The following is a 14,587-nucleotide window of genomic DNA, read 5'->3' on the forward strand; positions in this document are numbered from 1 at the left end:
TTCATAAACAATTATATTAAAACATTTGCAAGATATTTGTCAGATCATTTTGTGTAATTACTTTTAGTTTTGGTTTTATTTTTGGCGCTCTTTTTTTCTCGAGATAAACGTTTGGTTTTGTCACGATAAAAGTGGTTTATCGCAGATAAAACCAAAACTAAAAGTCAAAATGCTAAAAGTCAAAACTCAAAATGCTCTGACAAATATCTTGCAAATGTTTTAATATAATTGTTTATGAAAAAAAAAATCATAATAAGTATTACCATGTCAAGTAGAAAACGTAAAAGTGTGAAAATTAGAGCTAACTTGGTGATTTTTTTTTATCGAGTCAATTTTAATATTTTATGTTTTTGATTGAACAGAATCGTTGAACATATCATCTAGTTTGTTATATATTTTATTTTTTAGATTTGGTCTTGAATATTACACGTATCATCTAATAGAAGATTGGTAATTTTGCTTTATACGCACCCTAGTATCAAGTCGGCAGCGCTGTAGTAGGTGTTATAGCTTGCGCAGTATTTTGATGGGTTTTCGTCCGCGAATTTCGTTAATAGTCCAATAATAGTAATTATTATTCGTTTAATAAAATAACAGTCATGCCAAAGTTTCATCTTTATTTAATAGTTTCTCAAAATATTCTATACGATTGCGTTTTTGCACTGCTGATCTCTGAGGTTTATCTTCATTTTCCTGTTGACATTTGAATTTGTGTGGAACTATACCCTGTTTTTGTTTAATTCTTCCCCCGACCAACTTATATTTTAGTATAGTTCTCCATATCATTCTCAACTTAAAACAATAAAAAATCTTACTAGCCATCTACCTATACTTAGCCCATACGAGCAGAGCAGAAGCACAGTCTAGTATAGATTAAAACTTGTATAGAAAACAAAGGATAACGCAAAACAGCTGCAATGTTCTCAAAATATTATAATATGTAGCTTACTTCCTTTGCAACTATAAAAAACAACTTATCCGGCGAATTGGTAAGTAGTTGTATTTTTACATTTAGGAACAACACATGATTTTCTGGTATTTGGATTGGACATTTTTAAAAGTATTTAATTATAATTTCGACGGCGCGGGCGCGCGATCGCTAGCGGACTGAGTGAGCCAGATTGAGCGTGTTGTGGTGTGACGTCACACCATCACCGGGCGTTTACAACTTGTTTTACTTCTAAATCGGAAAATAATTGACGTATCGAAGTAATTTTTTCACTAGTATTATTTATTTTTGACAGAGAATATGGAGTGCTAATAATCAAAATTAGTGAACATTCTCCATTGGTGATGTCTGTTACTGCTTTTTTAAAACTGTTACGGGAGAGATGAAATATGTCAACACTTGAAAATTTCTTGTTGTAAATATCAGGTAGACGGAAGACTATCATTTTTCTGACCATCATTTTTCTTTTAGTCATTGCGTAATAAGACCTCTGTAGAACCGCCATTCTGTTACAAATGACTCGAAATTTTGTGTCAGTATCTCCCGGCCTATGTATGTGTCATTTTTTGCAATTGTTTATAAATACAGGGTGATGTAATTGGTGTAGTACGAATATCTAAAAATCTATGAAGAATTTTGTGATACAGTAAATGGAAGAATTATAGACTATTTTACAGTATTTAATAAAATCATTTAATTTTTTGTTCATTTTCATTAGAAATGTCAATTTTTCTCACCAAGGTGGAAATTTGGATGATAAGGATCTTGTTAGAGAAATATAAATTTTGACTAAAATCGGCATTTTTTTTTTCAAAAATCAAATAACTAATTAATAATCAGAGTTATCACATTATTAAAAAAAATAAGCCAAACTATACACAATTTTTACCTACTTGATGCAATCCTCAAAGATCATGGACATAGTGTATTGCGCCTTCCACCATACCATCCAGAACTCAACCCAATAGAGTTACTATGGGGCATAATTAAAGGGAAAGTACTTAGCATCACAAAATGTGAACTTTAACTTGAAAACTGTGTAAGAATTATTTAGAAAGGAAGCAAATGCTATTAGTCTGGATATGTTTAGTGACGTTTGGAGAAAGACGCGAGAACATGAGGAAAAATATATTCAATTAGAACCAAAAGTAGATAATTACACTGACTCATTTATAATAACATTAAGAAATTCCGACAACGAAACATCGAGTTCTTCGAGCGATGAAAGTTACAGTGAAGTAGAAGATTACGATTATGATTAAATAGATTCTTCTTCTTCTCTATAGATACTGCTTTCTGAATTGGTGGTAAATGTTAAAACTGTTAAACTGTTATGACGATTCAAAAGTGCTTCTAGAAGAAGTCTAATTCTATAAATGTATGAGTTTGAGTTTAAAACCAATAGTGTGAAAATTATACAATAAACATGTAACACATATTTGTTAGCGCGTATTGGTAGGTATTACGTACTTATTACAAATATAATATTTCTTAGATATCTTTACTCGACCAAAGTCAGGAATTTAATTATTATTTGATAATTGAATGATTATTAATACTTTTATCCAATTGATTATTATTAGAATAAATAATTAACTTCATCAATTGATTTACTTTTAAATTATAATTTTACAGGTAAATTATGAGAGCTTTCATAAGTAATTATATTTGCATATACATATCTACAACGCACCCATTTTACAATTCAAGTCTAAAATGAAACTAGAGTCGCATTTATTTTTGAACATACTGTAAGTGAAATTGCATAAGTGTGAGTACTGTGAACATGCCAGCTTTCCCTAATTGACCGATACACTGTTTATCATTTACTAGTCCGTTAACACACGACATATTATTACGCGCGTTTCCGCTCGCTGTTAAACGTTTTAAGCTGTCAACGTAATATTTAAACATCATCAGCTTATACATATATTTCATTAAGGTTATTTCTAGAATTAGCTTCTTCGTGTAATTTGCTGACAATTGGTACAGCATTTTTCTTAAAAGACAAATTGTTCGTGAAAAGCTCTGTTAATACAAATACATATAAAGAATTGACGCTGCTTTTACATATATCTAAAGGTTAATTAAGGTCCTGTCATATTACAAATATAAATTCAATAAGTTTATACCGTGCAATAAATATAAGCTTCATCTGTGTAAAGCTTTTTTGTCTTGAACTTGAATAATGAATATCATATTTTAGAGAATTTGAGAATGTCACAAAACTCTACAATATTTAACCTAGGAATATGTTAAAAAAGAATCTGTTTAGAATAACAATATCTCATGAACTTGTTATTGAAACCTTGTGAGTAACCCTATTTAAAAAAAAACAAATACGTCTTAAATACACTAACAGGTTTTACATTTACATAAATCCTATGCCTTAAATAGAAAAAAGCGACACAAACGCCGAAAATACTACGACGTGTGTTCCATTTCCTACGGCAAAATATTAGCCATTAACGAATTCCGAAACAAGACTTAAACCGGACAAATATGCGGGTCGGCCAGCGATGCCAAGAATTTGGTCGAACCGACAACTTTACATAGCTCTTGAGTCTTGTTTACTCCACAGTGTGGCTATTTCTGAATATACAATATCAGTACCGTTCCTTGATAAGTAACGCACGATGTATGATAATCAAAGTATTTCAAATGATGATATTGTTTATAATATTCTAATTTTAAGGTGCAATTGGTCTTACTATCAGAGCAAAAAAAAATCATTGATATCTTCGGGTCAAAATAATACATAAAATAAAATTGGGGACATCATAAAGAGTGGACTTAAAACATTAAATAAATTGTTACTTTTCGAAGCTTATTATAATTTATTATATAAGAATCAAATACGAAATACGTCTGATGATCCGTTTGATCAGAGCATATAATTTAAAAGGTTATCGCTAAGATTGTTAGACATGTTAGGGCCTTCAAGGATAACTGTAAATAGTAAAATCTTTCATAATAGTACAGAAATAACCGTTAAAACAATATAACCTTAAGTATTAGGGTATTTAAATGAACTAAAGAACATAAATTGCGTATTTATTAGTTGGAGTATACAGTAGCGAAATATCAGGGTAATTAATTAGATACGTTTTAAGATTACTAACCGGAGGCGTTTTATTGAAACCAACAATAAAACAAAATATTAATTGGCATATAATATCTTAATTATTCTAGACATTACGATCTTGGAACACAATTTAATTTCAAGGCAATTTCGTTTGTTAGTTGTGTAATAAATTGCATTAAAGAGACCAAAGAGCAAAGGTGCTAATTTTTCGGATCTGAGCAAAATAGTTAACGATCAAGGTAAATTCATACATTATAACGATGAAATAATATATTTATTCCTGAGCAGTTAGTTATCACTACAACTGTAAAACTGAAAATAGTAAAATTTATAGACACGAAAAAAATATTCAGACCGCATTTTCCGAGGTGTTTGTAAAAAGAAGGTAGTATAGTAGTATCTGTATTTATATGCCTGTGTCAATAAGATCAGACATAGTGCTTTCTACTAAGAAATACTTCAAATACCTACAAACTTTTCATAACATTACACTATTTCAATTTTCAACACCTTTTAATTTTCTGAAAAAAAAATATTTCCTGCTAAAGCGGCATAAATATAAACTCAACTACGATACGTTTACCTACGTTTATAGTATGACGGCTTAAAAATGCTTCTAGATGAAGTCTAACTGAACAAATAAATGTTTGAGTTTGAGTATGTCAAAACAGGTCAAAACGTCTTGACCAGGCAAAATATTCAACTTTGAATTGCATCTTCAACCATTTTATAACACATACTATACACAATACGTCCTTACCCAATCCATTTTCCAAATGCGTCACCGAATTAAACACTGGGCTAAATAAATGTGCAGATAGATATCACAAATTGATTTAGTAGTCGGCCACAGCGCATCTATTAATCAGTCTGCCTGTGATTTCCGTTCGCAAATACTAATTCCAACAAATTATCATGACGATGCAATAGAATAACAATCGGCTGCGGTTGGACGGTTTTAGAGAGCGCTAAATTCGCTGTGAATCTGCATAATATACAGCAGTGAATCATAGTTCACTATTCATCAGTATTCTATCCTACCTATGGGCTATTATGCACATTTAAGCAGCACACTGCCTGCATTATCAACGAATTTGTTAGAGTAATTTTTTTATTTCAGGCTGTAACTTTTTTTTCCATCCCTAAAAAATTATACCTTCTTTCTAAAATCTAAACGATGTAATATCTATGTGAAATGTATATTAGATAGATAACTTATTTAATTTGGTGTTCGTTCACTCATACGCAAAGAAATAAAGTTTTTACATGTTTTCTATTGAATATAGGTACATACTTTCCATTTTATCTAGATAATAAAAGCTCAAAAAAGAGATTGCATTGATCGATTTCTCCCGGTTTCTCTTCAAAACAAATAAATCTTCAACATTTACATATAGATAAGATGGTACTGATTAAGTCACCACCCATCAAAGCGGAATTAATTTGTAGTCTTTGATAAGTATCACACTTATTTATTACGTCATTGTAAATTATATGCGTGTATGCGACGATACAATAAATAAAAACTTGAAGTAGAGCCGTCCTACGTTCAATATTTTTTTCAATAAATGTCAAATAACAATATAACGCCTTCATTTTTTTTTTTTTTTGTTATCATCAGATCTTATATTTATATTTTTTTATTCTCCTAATAAAAGTGTCAAAGTATAATAAGATTTTTATATTTATTAGGAGTACTTTTAAGATTGTTCGACGTATTAAACGACTGTGATGCAGGGAATATGTGTTTTGCCGAATTTTTAAATGCCTTTAATAATTCTTGAGTTTGTCCATGACAAACTACTAGGTAGGTGCTGAAAAACCAAAGCTTTCCTCTTTATAATATCAATCAAAATTACAATAAAGCGTTCAAAAATAAATACGGCGATCAAAGCCGCGGGCGCGCGCAAGTATACGGGCGGCATGCAGTTGCAGCGCAGACAATCATTATGTCATCATGTCTAGACACAGAGCAGTTGACAAACACCGGCTGTTTTCCCATAATCTTGTACGGGCGGCAAATTTAGAAGCGCAATTTCGTTGATAATTTGACAAACGAGGTTTTTACGTTACCGTTCTTAGAATTTTTTTGTCACCCGCCAATGTAATGTTGACTCACGTAGCGGCAGGGTAGGTATTATTAAATTTCAACACCTCTTGCTTGTTAGACGAATTAAGACTTCGTTTGTCAAATTGGCCGCACAATAAATGGTACCTGCGGATTTTGTATTTTTATAACTTTTTGTTCGGTGTTTGGAAGGTGAGATTCCTACGATGACCGGATTAATTTTTTTTTGCTATAAATTGACAAATAAAAAGTTCGTAAAATTCTTGTGATTCCGTCAAGATCCTGTTCTTTATATATTATAAAATATTTACCTAATGTACTAAAATTGAAATTAAATGCACATCGATTTTTATTTGTCTACGTATAGGTTATTATTTTAAATGCAACTGTTTTCGTTATTTTCTTTTTTTAAGTATTTAAGATGAAAATTTACAATACCTCACACGTTTGAATACACTAAATGTATAAATAATTTATATGGATAATATATTCACGGACCCGACATTATAACTACAATATATTTTAGATACACATCGACAAATAAGGTGTTGGACAACAAGTGAAATAAAAACGTTGTTCTTGTAATTTATGAGCCGAATAATTGTACGGTATAATATGTTATTTCGACACAAAATATTCAAAAATAAGAGTTATGGCCGGCTTAAAATGTTGATAAAAATCTCTGCCCTAATTTATAATTTAATGTTTTTTATTGCTTGCTTGTGAGGCTACCGCGTTTTAATGAGAGTTGTTTGCGGAGGAAATTATAGGGTAAGCGAACTTGTGTTGTTCTAGTGGAAAACTTGTCAAACGTGTTCTTTCGCGGGGATTTCAAAGACATTGTCACTGTGACACATGAGGTTTTTTTACATGTGAATGGAAAAAAAATTGTCAAAAATTATTGACCTTCAAAATTCTTTTTAAACAATCATTCAAAACGCAATCGTGACAACCGTTTCTGAAAGTATATTTTTATCTACACAATACACATTATACAGAGTGGAATTTTGTAATGGAGATCAACCAAAGATTTATACTTGCATACTTATTTACTTAATTTGTAATTATAAATAATGTAATGTTTAATTGATTGTGGTGGCATTGCAAAATTTCACTCTGTATACACATATGTAATTATATCTTAAAACGATATAACTGCTATAAGTCAGCATCTTTAAATAATATGTAGTTGAAAGTACTGTGAACGAAATTCCCTTTTACTGGCGACGTCGTTGAGCGTTTATTTATTACTTCATATAAGTAAGTAAAGTCTGCTTATTTTAGACATAATTAAGGCTATTGTTGCATTAAAAAAAATGAAGGCATATGAACCTATCATGGAAGAAGATGAAGACAATACACTTTTTTCTAATTGATTGGAAGAACAATATTTTGAGTTTATTAATAGTTAATCTGTAGGTACATAGCCTGATCTAGAGTAAGATAATTAATTTTACATATTTGTCTTACTTAATACTTGCCATAAAATTTTATCTGGTGATTGACCTGTTCTTATAGATGTTATCTCGCTGAAAGAAATACTTTCAAAAATATTGGTGTTATATTATAAGGATGAAGATTTAGATAAAAATTCAAAACTTTATTGTGTAATTTTTAGACTACGAAATTTCTCTAATATTGACATTTTATTATAGTACCTACTGTAGCAGTGACGCAGTTGTTGCATGTCTCAAAATGGGCCCTTAAATTATCTTGTTCTCGTAGTTCCAGATATGTCCTATTTTCAATGTTTATATTTTACGGTAAAAAATGTTTGAACGACATTATTAAAAACAGAGCATTTCAAATTTCATAAACATCATCTTATAATTTCTACGTAAAAAAACTTCTAAACATTATTAGGTCTCGTATTACGTTTATATACAAAATTCTCAATACTCAGCCTTTTATCAAGGCTTTCCCTAAACACACCGGCTAGACAAAACTGTATTAGATTACAGACTGTGAAAGAGCTTTTCAAACGCCTTTAATAAGGACATAAAATTTTATTTCTATGAAAGCTTACACTTTACACGTGTACGCTTTTGTATAAGAGATGTCGAAGAATTTTTATGTTATGAATAATTACTCGTATATAATTTATACTTAATATTAATATCTATCAGTCTAAACGATATGTATTTTGAATAATAATTCGAATTCGTCACTTTATATGCAAAATTTTAGATAATCATAGCGTTATATTTAAGAATATGACTCAAATTTCTATTATATCAAAAAACTGCTTCACGTAAATACTCTATAATAAGTGTTCAGTGTTATAAAATTCTTCTACTAATATTTTATTATTTATTTTATTATTATGAACAATATTTTATTACATTAAACATTTATAAGCACTTACATTTATTATTATAATATATATAAAAAAATTAGAATAGGTACATTCACACTTCTCATTTATTCAATTGATTATTTTCAGTTTGGTTAATAAGTTTCATAAAGATTATCTATTTCCTTAGTCTTTCAATTAATTATTCCCAACGAATTGTTCAGCAGCTCTCAGCGCACAATGAATGAAATGATCGCCAATACACGATGTATTGTCCCAGTTTCCGCGAACACAAGGGTCGTGGAAACGCGCCGTCTGCAAGCTACCAATTGATCTTATTTACAAAATTTCCCCTTTGTCCATCTCGTTCCTTGAACGGACGCTTGTTTTGATTTCTCGAAAATATATTTTTTAAACGTTGTCATTTTGAAGTTCTATGAAGTCGTTAGGTTCTTTTTATTACTGTTATTGGAAAGGGATGTGGTGAGAGAATTTTGATCATTTCGATTCATTTCAAATTTTTTGGTCCTAATGAATCATCTATTCAGCAGTTGTCTTTAAATTGATCGGTGTTTTTATAATATTTTACCACTGAATAATAAATAAATCTTTTGTATATGAGTGAAAACGATAACATTATATAATATGTAGGTAGGTAAGTATATATTTTAATCATTACAATATAATTATAATATCATGCATTATATACGTATAGTACAGTGGCTCCGGATTTTGTAAAATATAAAAGCAAATTCTCTATTCCCTTACATATTCCAATAATGTGACATCTACTGTAGAGAAACGAGACCGGTTTAAGTTCTCCTAGAGGCGAAGGAAGTGACACTTCCTGGTCCTGTCCTTTTTTCTATAGGTATCTAAGTATTTATATAAAATAAAGTCGTGTTAGTGACGCCACTTACATATAAGAACTGCTGAAAAGTTTTTAGTGACATTTTGTTTTGTTGGATTTTCCATCTGGATTAGGGAAATGTATTGTAATTTTGACAAAATGTCAAAAAATGTCTATTGGAGTGCCGAGCGGAGCCGTGACGAGCAGTTGTATACATATAGCATAATAACATGTATGTATCATGACAGACCCAAACATGATCTACAGCTGAAGGCTAGCAACAAACGATTTCAATAGTCATTTCGGTTTATTGTGCATTTAATATAATAGCCGTGATGATGCATTTAGTTTTGTGACTTTGACTGGCGTCTTTTACACGCGTCCTTGTTGACCTAGTGTTCTCATTTGTATTTACTTATATGGTTGTGATAAATATTTATCTTTGGATATGTTTGTTTTTTTGTGAACTAAGGAAGACTGATTTGATTTTGATAAGCGATAATGAGGCAATCATCGATTCTGAATGTTGCTATCAACTTCCAGGAATTGAGTAAAAAGAACTAAAGATAGTGTCAATACTTATTGGCTGGATATTTTTTAATGATTAAACAGTTCTGTGAAACTGTAAAATGTAGAGTTCTGTGAATATGTAGGGAAATTAATCCGTTCCTTCATATAGGTAGGTACCTACTACGTAGGTATTCTGCTTTGTAACCACAGTTTTAATTTAATTTAAATATAGGTAATCATTAAAAAATATCCAGCCAATAAGTATTGACACTATCTTTAGTTCTTTTTACTCAATTCCTGGAAGTTGATAGCAACATTCAGAATCGATGATTGCCTCATTATCGCTTATCAAAATCAAATCAATCAAACGCATAAAAAGGGTATCTTGCTCGGTTAATAAAGCAACAATCGTGATGCACTGAGTGCAGTGAGTCGGATGTGTTATCAGTCGTATAGAAATAAATTATCGCTAAATGCAATGTTGTTGGAGCGACGTGACGCGCTAAAGAAACTATTAAAACGCTATTTCCGGTCAGAGATGTATTTACAATCCAATAAAAATCCATCAACGACCGCCGGAAATTGTTTAAAAAAATCGTTTTATAGATCTCCCGGTAATTCTAGCACTCAAGTGTTATTCATTGTTTAATGAAAAAATATGTTTAATTATTCGCCGTAAAATGCATTTTACGATTGGCAATAAGATTTTAGTATTGTGTAGAGCTGTCATCACTCATCTTATATTTTGTAACATTATTTTTAGAGAGCTTTATTGATGTCATCCATTTGGTATTTATTTCGTATTACAATAAAAAAAATACCACAAAAACAATAGTTAAAGTATGTTGTATAATTATTACTGTAGAGGTTACTAAATTGTAATTTTAAAAAAATCGTCCAAATATGTGTATTTGACTATGTCTGTTTGATTGTAATTAGTTGCTGCTGCCTCTTAGGAAATAAACTGGCTGTTAACAATCCATAATAGAGGCAAATCTTTTAAAGATTATAACGAATGGAGTACCTATAGAATAGCAATTAATATTTTAATGAAAAATATAATGCATTAGATATAATTTTATCGTCACAAACATAAAAAAAATCTATTTATTTTTCATATACCTTTAAAGTATTTTTGTATCTTCCATTAATTGTTAGCAACAATGAAAAAAATATTCTTAACTATATATAATAACCTTAACATTACACACCAAGGCCAATGAATTATTTATGTTTGTGGTAGAACTTTCTTTCTTGCAAATACTTTCAAATGGCTGTACATCCGTTCTTGACATAACTACATGTAATTAAATATTACAAGCTAGTTTACATGAGGCATTTACTAAAACGAGTCGTATAATTAAAGAAAGAAGTCCAGACTATGAGAATCCGTTGTTTTATATTTCTTTTTAGTTTATGTGCATAATGGCTGGCTAGTTGTTAAGTACTTTTATTCGTATACTTTTATTTGAAAACGAGTGAAATGGTCGGATTTGTTTTAATTATAGATCATATAATGCAAACAGGATATCTTAGAAATGGTAAATCGAGAATAAAGAAAGAGAAAAAAAAAATTACCTATATGAATGAGTAATTGAATAGGTAACTGGAATTAAGAAAGATTGGAGTGGGTTAGCCAGTGCCTAAAAAATATATAAATAATAACGTTTATTTCTTATTCTTTTCATAGACATAGCCATATATACATTATAGGTTTGTTGACAAAAAAAGTATACGTGGCACCCGTTTTAGGCTCAGTTCAAAGAACTAGCCTTATGAAATGAAATAGACTATATGAAATATAATTAATAGACTATGAATTATTATTATATGTAATACATATTATGTTTCTTCACATTTTTGTTTTTAAAAACGTATGTGAATTATCTTACATATTACTATTTTTAATAAAAAGACCCGCTAATTAATTTTATGAAACTAATACCTAGTTACCCATAATTCTGGGTAGTATTGAAAACTAATTCGCTGTATGTGACAAAAAATAAATAATTATATGTGCACACTACACCTGAGTCTGCCGCAAAAACTGGTACATGTAATGAGATGTAATCTATGTAAACTATTAGTCACGTCCTGTCTCAAAACAAACACTAATAAGAATATAATTGAATTGCTAAAAATAGCTAAATATGATACACGTGTTATTGTTGATATTTTTAATTTGTAAGGACAATGAAAGACATTGCCTATAGCTTAGGTACTACATACTAGGTATATTATTAACTCTTTAAATTGTAATTTGTAATGTTTCATTTGAGGAATATGCATACTCTGTAAACTCCTTAGTAAACTCATACTCATATATTATAACTCGTTTCCGCCCACGACTTTGTACGTGCATCCCCGTTTTTCCCCGTTCCCGCAAGAATTTCGGGAAATCCTTTCTTAGCGGATGCCTACGTCCTAACATCTACCTGCATGCCAAATTTCAGCCCGATACGTCCAGTGGTTTGGGCTGTGCGTTGATAGATCACTATATCAGTCACCTTTGAGTTTTATATACATATATAGCCTATATATTAGCCTTATATATTAGCCTTCGGAGAGATAATTAACTTTATACAACCAATTATCAACGATTTTGATAATATTAATTATTGTATAAGAGTCTACCCTAGAGTCCTAGCGTAATTTTAGTACTTATAATATGACGATAGCTTACTGGAAATATTACATTACACTTAATGAGGCTTTCAAACAACTCAAATACAATGTATTCATTATTTCAACTAGCCCGGTCGGTCATACAATAGGTACTTACCTAACTTTATGTCGCATTATATTTTTTACTTTTCTAATTTGCTGAGCAACTAGCGTTCTATTTGACAAAGTAATGTATATTATAATAAATTAAATTTTCCTTTTATTTTGAATCGCACTTTTCAGTAATCTTTCTTAAAATTGTAAAAAATTTCACGCAAATCGGCATGCTTTGTTAAATCCTTTAGAGTAGCGCGGAATCGAACACATCATAAATGTCGCGGTGCAATTCCACGCTGTTTTTGTGAACATTCCTCAAAACGGTGAAAAAAGAATGGGTCGAACATTGAAAGCTGTGGTCACATTCGACTTTTCATAATAAAATCTATTTTATTTTAAATCAAACTGTTAAAACTTTACATGTTAGCCAGTTTTTATGAATTATAGCGTAAATATGATACAGTAAATAAATAAAATCTCAAGGAATAAGCACTTAAAAACGTAAGGTTGACCATATCTCAGAAGTAACATTGTTAAGGTATATATAAATAATTCATACAAGATCGTGCTTTATTTTTACACTTATTTATATCACCAGTCATTTCCTTCGGTCGCTACAAATAGCGCGATAGATATCTCATTGAATTGCCTAGTGATGCATCGACGCAGGACCGTTCATATAGGCAGGCCACGGGAGAGGTTGCGATTACTTTTTTTCATATAGAAGCAACATCCGCGTCTGTACTAGTTTTTATGCCGCCTCTCCGTCTGCATGTTTTTCTGAACATCTCGATTGATTACACCACGTCTGCCCGTTTGTTTACACGGCGAACGTCTAATTTGAACAATATTAAATAGCGGAGCGTAGCGCGGTAGCCGTTTAGAAACCAGTCGTGGAATTTTTATTAGATAAAAAAGTGCTACCGTACCGGCGAACGAGTGATCGCTTTATTTACTTATTCCGTATATAGAATTTATTCCGCAATTAGAATTGTAAATTTCCTCGTTAGGGTCATTGATGTCGTGAAAAGAGCTTTTTTGCTATAATTATTCTCGAGAGGAATTAGTTATAGCTCACGTTTACGCGCGACGTGGGACGCGCTGCGTGCAGACGCGCCGCATTCATCGCGCAATTGTTCTCGTGTGCTACTGGCTTGATAATTGGTGGCTTTGTATGGGCCATCGGAGTATGGCTAGGCCAGACAGACGGCCTCCGGTGTCTAGACGCTAGACGGTCCACTGCGATTTGCGAGATCACGTTTCGGCCGGACGAACATGCTAAGTGCATGTCTGGCCGCATAGGATCATACGTGGACCGCGGATCCATGAAACGTGCGGGATGTGACAGTTTGATTGCCGATCACGCAACTGCAGCACGCCGCGTGCTCCAGCATCGTTACATTGTTGTGTACAGAATAAAACAACCGTTTTAACTTGTATAGGTACTTGTTAAGTAAGGTATAAGAGGCCAATTATAATTCTTAGTGCATAATGTGCGATTCTTTAGATATATTTTGAGTACGGCTAAACTGATAAATATAAATTATACCGGAACATATACTTTTGAACATGTGCTTTCAGACTATTATATTATATTATTAAACTAAAACAATGATTTATAAAAATTTCAGGCAATAGGTAAAAGTCAATATGATTTTATATAAAATTTATTTAAAGACATCTTACAAATCAACGTCCTAACACCAAACCACTGGCCCATCAAAATGCGTCATCGCGACACACGGTAATTGTTATGTTAGACAACGAAATTGAATGATTTACGACTTTTCAATTTGGCCACTTACATAGTGTACTGATTCGTAATCATAGCACACGACCGAATCGGTCAACGGCCGTGCTCGAGACGTCTCTGCCCAAGGACGAAAATGCAATGCCGTATCTACAAGTGCGTGAGAATTTTCTGACATCCAGGGTAAGGATGGATAGCTTTGTACGTAGGCCGGCGAATGTTTGATTGCGTAAATGCGCACCTCCGACGAAGAGAATAGTAAATTGATTTATCTAATGGATCTGTCATGTACCTAATGTATTGGGTACGCTTTAATGGCCAGATGGAGTAATTTTTAAGGCTCTATAACGCACACAGTAAT

General features: G+C 31.5%; 1 protein-coding gene across 1 annotated transcript in view; it reads right to left on the reverse strand.

Annotated features, from left to right (window-relative positions):
- Positions 1-4,920, reverse strand: part of Fs (Follistatin) — a 47,071-nt gene extending 42,151 nt beyond the window's left edge. Inside the window, exon 1 of the mRNA XM_089704956.1 lies at positions 4,795-4,920. The gene's annotated coding sequence lies outside the window, so the exon portion shown is untranslated. The remainder of the gene's footprint in view (positions 1-4,794) is intronic.
- Between the last annotated feature and the right edge of the window lie 9,667 nt (positions 4,921-14,587).

This window comes from Colias philodice, chromosome 16 (genome assembly GCF_061535455.1).
Source record: "Colias philodice isolate Cphi_HAF_F1 chromosome 16, ilColPhil1 Martin Lab GWU primary, whole genome shotgun sequence".
Lineage (NCBI taxonomy): Eukaryota > Metazoa > Arthropoda > Insecta > Lepidoptera > Pieridae > Colias > Colias philodice.